The 8799-nt window shown below is 45.6% G+C and overlaps 1 pseudogene; it reads right to left on the reverse strand.

Moving 5' to 3' along the window:
- Positions 1-450: 450 nt before the first annotated feature.
- Positions 451-8799, reverse strand: LOC144274993 (olfactory receptor 10A7-like; annotated as a pseudogene).

The following is an 8799-nucleotide window of genomic DNA, read 5'->3' on the forward strand; positions in this document are numbered from 1 at the left end:
GTCTCAAGTGAGGGTCCCCAGTGGCTGAGGCACCCAAAATCAATGTATCCTTTCAAATATTTTGTCATTCAACCAGGATTGTCAAGGGACCTAACCGAGTTAGGGAACACAACCCCATTGAAATTTAGATCCCTAACCCCCTTAGGATCCTTTGATAATCCTAGTGTAAATTGTTCTTTTATTTTATATTCTTACTTGGGCTTAGTGTATGGAATTGCCTAACTTGAACCAAGTGTAATACAGTTCAATTTTATTCTGAATGTAAAGATCCTGGTATTGACTGATCTCACATTTTATATATTTGCACATCCTCAAATATTATAGCGGCACATTCCCAAAGAACTAGCCAGAACTAGGGACCACCCAGAATCTGGTTCTATAAAACAATAAGCCAGCTCTGCATCTCACCATTTTCCCTTAATACAGTAAGAAATAAAAACCTTGTGATTTCTAATTTCTTGTAAAATCTACACGTTTACTGACAATTTTTCTCAGGGCCTCTTTCACCTCTTTGTTTCTCAGGCTGTATATGAAGGGATTGGCCATAGGTGTCAGAACTGTGTAGCAAACAGAGAACACTTTGTTGAGGTCTCTCAGTGTGTTGGTTTTTGGTAGCAGATACACAATGATCAGGGTCCCACAGAAAATGGTCACCACAATGAGGTGAGAGGAGCAGGTAGAAAATGCCTTTTGCCTCCCGGCGGTGGAAGGGATTCTCAGGATGGTGAAGATGATACACACGTAGGACATCATGGTTAATACAAATGGAGGCAGAGTGAATATAGCAGCCAGGATGGTAATGACAAGCTCTATCTGGTTGGTGCCATTGCAGCAGAGATTTAACATTTCTGTGGATTTCACAGTAGAAATGATCGATTTTATTGGGGCCACAGAAAGTTAATTGTAACATAAGAACTATGACTATGATAACAGCCAGAAATCCATTTATCCAAGACCCAGCTGCTAACGACAGGCAGAACCTGGTATTCATGAGGGCGGCATAATGGAGTGGTTTGCATATCGCCAAGTACAGATCATATGACATCACTGCTAGCAGATAGCATTCTGAAGCAGCAAAGAAACTAACAAAATAATGTGAAAGTGCCGATCAGCCACAACTAGCGCAACAATGAGGATGTTCCCGGCCAAGGTCACAACGTAGATCACTAGAAACAGCAGGAAGAGTAGGGTCAGCAGTTGAGGAAGATCCCTGAATCCGAGGAGGACAAATTCTGTGATGGACGTTTGATTCCTCCCTTCTGTGTTTGCCATGGGGTGTATCTAGGAAGGATAAAAAGTGAGGAAGAGAAAAATACATCTTGGAGATGATTGGCAAAAACATACTTAAAATTTAACCCAGCAAAGAAGAAGGTGGGGGGGGAAGGAAGCCCCCTGGTTTGATAATGGAGTTGCAGGAACAGAGCTGGCTGGCATGTTGATTCTTTGGATATATTATCGTAACTTTTATGCAGCAGATTTAACAAAATATCAACATCTCTCATATCGGACCAGGAACCCAGTTGCTATGTTGAAGGGTCTGAGAGCCCACCATAATGGGCAGCCATTTAGACACACATAGTTTGATTCACATCATCTCATATCTCTTCTCATGACAAAGTTTGTCCAAATGTGGGATACCATTACTGAGAAAGTCTTCATATTTTTGTATAAGCCAAATCAATCAATCAATCAATAAATCTAGTGTTGGACATCAGACTAGAGGATCTAATGGTCTTTTGTGGCTTTCCAATCTATAAATTTATGAATGTACCTCTGTGATTCTTTCACACTGTTACACAGTTCCAAAATATCAAAAATTCCCAACAGGTAGAGCCAGATTTACCACCTTTAGCAAATATTAATAAGAGTTGAAAATCCTTTCCATTATATAAGTTGTGGAACCTGAAAATGTTGTTAAATTGTGCTGGGAATTCTCTCCCTGTAACATGAATTCTTGGACTATTAAGGCTGAGACTTCAATAGTACTCTACAGGAGTTAGGCACCTGCTCCTCTTGACGAGTTGGGCACCTAAATCCACTAAGGCACTTAGAAAATTCCAACCAATATTGGTAGGAAAGTTAAAACTTTTATTTCACTGATTTTTCTATTCTCTCTCTCTCTCCTTAAGTATTCAGCTGTATATCCATCTCTCTATCTCCCATGTATATAGAATGGGTGCCGTGTGTCTGCAGGCTTTCACCATCCGTATTTATCTCCAGCAGCTACAACTGGCTTTGTCCCCTGCTATGGAATTCTCTCTGGGACCTTGTGACCAGTGTGAACCTCTAATGACTCAGGATGGCCTCTTCAAAAACAGGTGTGACTGGTTGGTTCACAGAAACATACCTAGCAGAGGGAAACAGGGTTAAAACAATAAAATCCTATGGACGTATTGTCTGATTTCATGCACCATTTCAGTCTCTTGCTGAAGTTCTCAGAATCCTCATCGCAGCCGTCCAGGAGGCTCCAGTCTTCCCTGGAAGTGTTTTCCTTCAGGGTTGCCTCGTCGAAAGCTACCGGTTGGTGCCTTCTGTTCGCCGTACACAGTGCCTTTTTCTCCACCTTCACAGTGAACGTGAGTCTGGCTCTCAGCAGGTGATGGCCGTTTCCGGTGTTGAACGATGGCACTACTGAAATATCCTGCAGGAAGCGTCGTCTATCGATCAGGAAGTAATCGATTTCATTCTTTGTCTTCGCATTTGGTGCGATCCGGGTCCATCTTCTGTTGGCCTTCTTTTGGAACCAGGTGTTACCAATGAACATTCTCCTCGTCTCTGCCAATATATCTAGTCGTTCTCGCACGTTTCATTCTCCGATACCTATGAACTTTTCGCCCTCTCTCCCTCTTCCAACCTTGGCGTTAAAATCTCCCATCGCAATCCTTTATGTGGAACTCTGAGTGAGGGTTTCCTCCAGCTCCTGATAGAATCCTTCCATATCCTCATCTTCGCATGCACTTGTGGGAGCGTAGATCTGGATGATTTTGAGGGTATTGTTTCGGTTCAGTAGGAGGTAAAGCACCCCGATACGTGATGACTTCAAATGGCATGAGACGATTTGTCTATCTAAACTCTGCCTTTCCTTGCCAGTTTAAGCAGGTTCCACTTAACCCAGGTACCCCGCAAAAACAATGAGTCAGGTTACCCCCTGCAAATCCGGCCTCTCGGATAGTCTGACACCCCAATCAGAATCTCTCCCGACTTATTCATAGATTCCAAGGCCAGAAGGGTCCCTGGGATCATCTAGACTGCGTCGCTGTGAAACTCAGGCCGTAAGACTTCCCTGAATTAATTCCTGTTTACACTAGAGCAGATGCTTCAGAAAAAACATCCAATCCTGATTTTAAAATTTCCACTGATGGGAAATCCACCATGACTCTTTGGTAAATTGTTCCAGTGGTTAATTACCCTCACTGATAAAAACTGTGCCTTATTTCTCATATGAATTTGTCTAGCTTCAACTTCCAGCTCTTAACCCTTGTTATACCTTTCTCTGCTAGATTGATGAGCCCACCCTTATCACATTTCTGGTCCCCATATGGTTACTTACAGACTGTGATCAGTTCACCCCTTAACCTGCTCCTTGTTAAACTGAACTGATTGAACTCCTTGAGTCTTCCAATCCTTTAATCGTCCTCATGGCTCTTCGCTGAACCCTTCGTGAATTGTGGGCACCACAACTGGACGCAGGATTCCAGCAGTGGTCGCACCAGTGCTAAATACAGAGGTAAAATAGCCTCTCTGCTCGAGATCACCCTGTTTATATGTCCAAGCATCACATTAACCCTTTGAGCCACAGGCTGTTTTTTTATCCACTCTGAAGTCCCTTAGTTCAGGGTTCCTGCCCAAAGGTCCCCCTCTGGTTCGAGAAGGGCGTCTGAATCTGACTACACTGGTTCATGCAGTGTCGTAGCTAAAGCTTGTCTCTCTCACCAACGGAAGTTGGTCCAATAAGAGATATTAACTCACCCACCCTGTATCTCTAATACACTGCTTCATGCATTTCTCCCACGGGGCTTTTCCTTTGAGCATCAGACCATTGAGGTCTGTCTACAGCTACCATGAGGGAGTGCTTGCAGAATTTAACCCTTATCTACCCAGACCACAGCCACACAAAGTAACTGTGCGTATCAGCAGGACTTGGACCTGGGCCTGTAAGGTTAACGGGTACGTAATATCCCCACACTGCAACCTGGCAGTGCCTGTAGCTGACTCATTCCCTGTGGCCCATACTCTGCAGTGGTTGTACGCCACGGTAAATTCCATCCTGCATGATCAGACTGAAAGTGCTCTTGGCTCCTTGACCCTATATTCGCCCATGGGGTGCACTAAGAAGTGTCCAGGCAACCATGTGGATCCCAGCCAGCTGCCATGACCATCTTGCTTCTCTGTGTCTGAAGTCCTGGTACTTACCTTGACTCTGACTTGGATTCTGACTCCTGATCGACCCCTGGAAACACAACTGGGATGCTGATAACTGGTTTGGACCCTCGTCCCAATTCCTGATTCTGCCTCTGCCTCTGACCCTCGGGCTTGACTCTTGACCCTGATACTGACTCTGACCCCTGGCTTCACATGCTGGCACATAGTAGATGTGCAGGTGAACGAGCCCCTGATGACATGGCTAATGGGATTAGTTCCTATGATGGTGTCACTTGAATAAATATGTGGACAGAGTTGGCATCGGGCTTTGTTGCAAAGACACACATAGTTTGATTCACATCATCTCATATCTCTTCTCATGACAAAGTTTGTCCAAATGTGGGATACCATTACTGAGAAAGTCTTCATATTTTTGTATAAGCCAAATCAATCAATCAATAAATCTGATATGATGGCATATATCACATTGGTAGATGTGCAGGTGAACAAGCCCCTGATGGCTCACCACACGATCCATTGTCTACAGCCAAGCTCTAAGATAAAACTGCATTTGCTCCAATCCCTCAGACAGAGACAAACACCTACAAGATCTCCATCAAGCATTTTTAAAACTACAATACCCACCCGCTGAAGTGAAAAAACAGATTGACAGAGCCAGAAGAGTACCCAGAAGTCACCAACTACAAGACAGGCCCAACAAAGAAAGTAACAGAACGCCACTAGCCATCACCTTCAGCCCCCAACTAAAACCTCTCCAGCGCATCGTCAAAGATCTACAACCTATCCTGAAGGACGACCCATCACTCTCACAAATCTTGGGAGACAGACCAGTCCTTGCCTACAGACAGCCCCCCAACCTGAAGCAAATACTCACCAGCAACCACACACCACACACCAAAAACACTAACCCAGGAACCTATCTTTGCAACAAAGACCGATGCCAACTCTGTCCACATATTTATTCAAGTGACACCATCATAGGACCTAATCCCATTAGCCACACCATCAGGGGCTCATTCACCTGCACATCTACCAATGTGATATATGCCATCATGTGCCACCAATGCCCCTCTGCCATGTACATTGGTCAAACCGGACAGTCTCTGTGCAAAAGAATAAATGGACACAAATCTGACATCAGGAATCATAACATTCAAAAACCAGTAGGAGAACACTTCAACCTCTCTAGCCACTCAGTAAAAGATCTAAGGGTGGCAATTTTGCAACAGAAAAGCTTCAAAAACAGACTCCAAGGAGAGACTGCTGAGCTTGAATTAATATGCAAACTAGATACCATTAACTTGGGTTTGAATAGAGACTGGCAGTGGCTGAGTCATTACACATATTGAATCTATTTCTTTAAGTTACGGATCCTCACACCTTCTTCTCAACTGTCTAAATGGGCCATCTTGATGAACACGACAAAAGTTTTTTTCTCCTGCTGGTAATAGCTCATCTTAACTAATTAGCCTCTCCCAGTTTGTATGGTAACTTCCAACTTATCTGTATGTATATCTATCTCTTACTATATGTTCCATTCTATGCATCCGATGAAGTGAGCTGTAGCCCACAAAAGCTTATGCTCTAATAAATTGGTAAGTCTCTAAGGTGCCACAAGTCCTCCTGTTCTTTTTCCCATTATTGTATTGGCTACTGAACTCTATTGGTCACTAGTCCGTATTTGTGACACCCCCACCAGCCTCATTTCCTCTATTCTGCTGCCATCTAGTGTTGATTTCCCATCATGACAGCCTGTTGCTCTTTCCTCTAGTGGATTCTTCTCTCTATAGCTGCCTCTTTCCCGTTCTTGACTCTCATGTCACGTGGTGGCCGTTATTTAATATAACAGCCCATAACTCACTCCATAACATCTGCTACTATCCACCTTTCACTATGCAGCACAGAGGTCCTCTTCTCTTCAGTGCTCTCTACTCAGCACTTACACACTGTTATACAGCTTCACCTCCCTTTCCATTGGTCCTTTGGCAACATAATTTCTCCTTTCTTGCCCCTCCACTTTGACTGCCGTTCATTGGGCAGCACAGCTGCGCCTGTCCTCTCTGCCCTCTTGTGGCCCTAGACAGCATAACTGCATCTCTCCTCATTTCTTACCTACTGCTAGGTGTGTGCTGTTTCAAACTATAGCCACTGGGAACAAAATCGTACAAAAAATGATTGCAACATTCGTGGCTACAAGAGCGCATACAGTGGCAGCAGCTCTCAAAGGCTTAGCAGGGGTTTCCCATCCATCCAGCGCCTTTCTGTTGATGGGGGCTCTGTGTCCAATGGAAATGCACAGATTGAAGCTACCATGACAGATTCCCAGTGGCTCTCCAGGCTGAGATTCTCAGAGGCGTGTAAGGTGATGTGCATCCATCTCCCATTTCAAAGGGATTTGTGTGACTAACTCTGTTATGTCTCTTGGGAAACCCCTTCCGCAGAGTCGGAGCCCTACAATTCTCACTGGTGCCCAGCTCCCCGACCTCTGGCCAAGCCCTGACGTGCTCCCAGTGACTGAGACAGCACTGCCGTGTTTGGCATCACAGGAGTTCTGCCCGTTGGTAGGTGGTTACCGCTTCCTCTCACCATAAGTTGCCTCACCCCCTGAGGAAAGGGCCCTGTGTGGAGCAGAGCTGCCTGGGGTACCTGGGGCTGACTAGACACTGTGCCCTCAGAACTAGCCCTGTCGGACATTGGGCTTCTTGCAGTTAGTTTTGGGGACGCTCATTGTAACAGGTCCCCTCCCTTTGAACTGCTCTGTGCAGCTGGTGGAAGCAGAGCAGCTGGTGCCCTGCAGGGCCATGAGCAGAGTCCCTCGTCAGTGACCGTTTGACAGACCCGACCCCTGGAACGGCCTCAGTTCTACGGGTGCCCTGGCAAACCCCAGCTAGGCCTGGACAGTCCCGGGGACCTGGCATGTAAGTCTACCTCTTTGTTTGCCCAACCTCCCTGCCTCCAAGGGCCCGGTTAGCCTGGAGCTGTTGCTTTCCGGGAGCTGGTCACAGCCAGGTGTAGCCCAGATAAGAGCTATAACGCTGTTCCTGGTGAAGTGTCCAGAGGTCACTTCTGGGGCCTGGTTGTTTGCCTCCGGCCTCTGTGAGTTCAGTGAAGATGGTTGGTTTGCAGAGGGTTATGATGGTAATAAGCACAATTTCAGGGGTGGTAGATTTCCCAGCCTTACGTTCCCATCTCTGCTGCACAAGGAGTTACTAGTTTTATTGTCCAAACATTTATTTTGATCAAGAATGGCTTTTCTAAAGATCTAAACAATTGGTTACAATTTTGTCTCCATTCTTCCTAGTACCCATAACTCCATGATGGGAACATGGTTATGGCCACCTCCGTCCCTGGTCCTTCCACTGAGATGGACAACACTGAGTGCTGAGATTTTCACTAGGACTTTTCAACTTAATTTTAATGGGGGATGATTGCTGAAATCACCCAGACAGCCTGAGGTTTTCAAAGCTAAGTTATTATCTCAGAGTCTCTGCATGTTTTTCCAAAAGCCACATTTACTGACTGCTTTCCTCAAAGCTTCCTTGACCTCTCTGTTTCTCAGGCTGTAGATGAGGGGGTTTACCAGGGGAGTCAGGACCATGTAGCAAAGAGGGAGCACTTTGTTTAGGTCTCTCAGTGTATCACGTTTCGGTAGCATGTAGACAATCATTAGGGTTCCATAGAAAATTGTCACCACAATGAGGTGAGAGGAGCAGGTGGAAAAGGCCTTTTGCCTACTGGTGGTGGAAGGGATTCTCAGGATGTTCACAATGATACACACGTAGGATGTCAGGGTTAGTAGGAATGGAGGCAGGGTGAATACACAGGATACTAACCAGTGTGTGTCACTGCAGGAGAGCTCTATAGGTGGGATGACATCACAATAGAAATGGTCAATGTCATTCGGGCCACAGAATGTTAACAGTGATAGGAATAAAACAAAGATAGTACTAGCCAAACAAGCTTTAACCAGGACCCAGCAGCCAACTGGAGGAAAAACCCGGTATTCATAAGAGTTGAATAGTGCAGGGGTTTACATATTGCTAAATACCGATCATAAGACATCGCTGCTAGGAGACAGCATTCTGTAGCTGCCAGAGCACAAAATAAATACAGTAGTGTGATGCAACCACTGACTGAGATGGTTCTGTCCCCAGTCAGGAGACTGGCCAGCATCCGGGGCAGGATGGTTGTGGTGTAGCAGATCTCCAGGCAGGACAAATTCCCCAGGAAGAAGTACATGGGAGTGTGAAGGTGCTGATCAGCCACAACGAGCACCACAATGAGGGTGTTCCTGGCCACAGTTGCCATGTAGATCACTAGGAACATCAGGAAGAGAAGAATTTGCAGATCAGGGAGATCCCCGAATCCCAGGAGGAAGAATTCAGTGATGGCTGTTTGGTTTCTGCAGTCTGCCAT

This window comes from Eretmochelys imbricata, chromosome 14 (genome assembly GCF_965152235.1).
Source record: "Eretmochelys imbricata isolate rEreImb1 chromosome 14, rEreImb1.hap1, whole genome shotgun sequence".
NCBI classification, from domain to species: Eukaryota; Metazoa; Chordata; order Testudines; family Cheloniidae; genus Eretmochelys; species Eretmochelys imbricata.